The following is a 2,172-nucleotide window of genomic DNA, read 5'->3' as shown; positions in this document are numbered from 1 at the left end:
ACACACACACACACACACACACACACACAAACACTTCCTCTGTCTCCCTCCTTTTACCTCCAACTGGGATGTGTCTATAAAGTACACCCAAACATTTCCTTTGTTTATCCCACGTTCACACAATTAACTTCCTGTCGGCCTCTCGTAGTTATAATATTCTTTGGCACTCTTGCTAGACTAGTATCAATTTCTTTATAATTAGCCTCTTGGCCTGGCTCGCTCTGAGTCACTTCCGTCTAGCCTGTAACCACACGTAGTCTTAGACCCTCCCTGCTGGTATACAGCGCACATTTAGTTCTTCTCTCAGTTGCTCCTGAGGAAGCCCAAGAGGCAAAACGTTGAGCCATTAAACAAATTTTAAACGTTTTATATTGTTATGTTATACTGAGTAGCAAAAGTTCTGTCAGACCCATTATGTTTCGATACTTTTCGGTACAGCGCTAGAATTGTCGTAAAAATTAAAAGAACAACTTGTGTGACTTATGAGACTCCTTGTGCAATAGCAGACGAAAGAAATCATAAACCGGAAGTAGTCCGTGAAGAAAGTGTTGGTATTGATTTCTCCTGGTCTACGTTGAAGTCAACGCTTCCTACACACATCAGTTGCTTTGAATCAGGGAGACAATGTGTAAACACACTTGACACACTATGAAATTCTGAACTTTTTAACTGTTGGGTACTTTTTTCACCTGTTTTTCAATATAAAAAACTGACAAATTCAGAAAATAAAGGTGCTGTGTGTATGATAAATTCTTTGATAGCACTTTCCGCTGTTTCAAGAAACGTAAATGTGTGTAGAAGAACCATCTAACGTTTGAACAAACGTTTTAAAACAACTAAAACTGTCCAAGACAAGCCTAGGCGAGGACAACCAAGGGCAACAACTCGACGTCAGAATTGGGTTATTGTCAACGCCCATGAATGAAACCCGTTCCAACTAAGTGCATAGACTGTCAGGTACTTCGGTTTATCTAAAAACACTCTTATTAGACATTTATAAGATCGTGAATAACGTGATTATCGCGCTTTGCGTGGAGCCATTCTTACCCTGTTTCAACGAACAAATCGCCAAATTTTGGCACAACAACATTGGCGATGAAACTAAAGACGTTGGTAAAGTGCTCTTTTAAACAAGGGTTAAGGTTTTTAATTCGTTGCATTGATGGAAGAGAAAAAGTGCTAGAAGAGGATAGAGATTTCCCAAATCCAACGTCCCCCAAGAGGTCCGAATCGGTGGCTCAAATGTGATGGCATGGGATGGAATTTCTGCTCCTTATCGTACACATTTGGTTACTTTTCAAAGCAACCTCAAAGGACGACGGTATTGTGACGAAATTCTTCGTCACGTTGGCCTGCCCTACATGGCACGGATGATGGAATGTGCTAACAAGACAACGCCCGACCACAAATGGCTACGATCAGTGAAAACTCCTTTCAAACTCATCAAATCGTTGTTCTGGACTGGCTTGCAAGACAAAAAAGCCTTAACTCGACAGAACATCTGTAAAATGCCCTAGACTGGAAGATTAGAAGTAGGCCCCACTCCGTATATACTCGTCAGGAACTGAGGACTGCACTTCACAGGAATGACAGGGGATTCTTCAGACAACCATAAGGACATTAATTCACTCAACGAACAGATGTTTTGTATTAGTAATTCAAGCTGGAAGAGGCCACAAGCCATACTGAGCAAACTTTGATACAATTTTGCAAAGGTCAGTGTGAATGAAATTATCTCCCTTGAATAAAGAAATACATTTCTCAATTCTTTTCATGTCATGTTGGCAAAAAAATGAATAAAGATCTCGTGTACCAAATTTCTCTTAGCTATATTGAATAGTTATCGAGTTATTGTACTTTCAATGTGAGTGTGACAGAACTTTTGCAACTCGGTATATTTTGTCTGAAATTCAAACAAGACTCTCTCTCTCCTACTCTGCTTATCAAACAATGATGATGATGATGATGATGATGATGATGATGATGATGATGATGATGATGATGATGACGATGATGATGATGATGATGATGATGATGAAAGTGGTTCAGTATGAATTATAGATAGCATCGGTCTAAGGACGGAGCTCTGGATAGCCTCGTACTTTTTTTCTTTTTTTTTTGCGATGATGTCACTCTCAGTTTCTCAGTTGGCAAAATCACCCCCCCACCCCC

This window comes from Aplysia californica, unplaced genomic scaffold, assembly GCF_000002075.1.
Source record: "Aplysia californica isolate F4 #8 unplaced genomic scaffold, AplCal3.0 scaffold00899, whole genome shotgun sequence".
In the NCBI taxonomy this organism is placed as follows: Eukaryota; Metazoa; Mollusca; class Gastropoda; order Aplysiida; family Aplysiidae; genus Aplysia; species Aplysia californica.
This window is presented reverse-complemented; position numbering follows the sequence as displayed.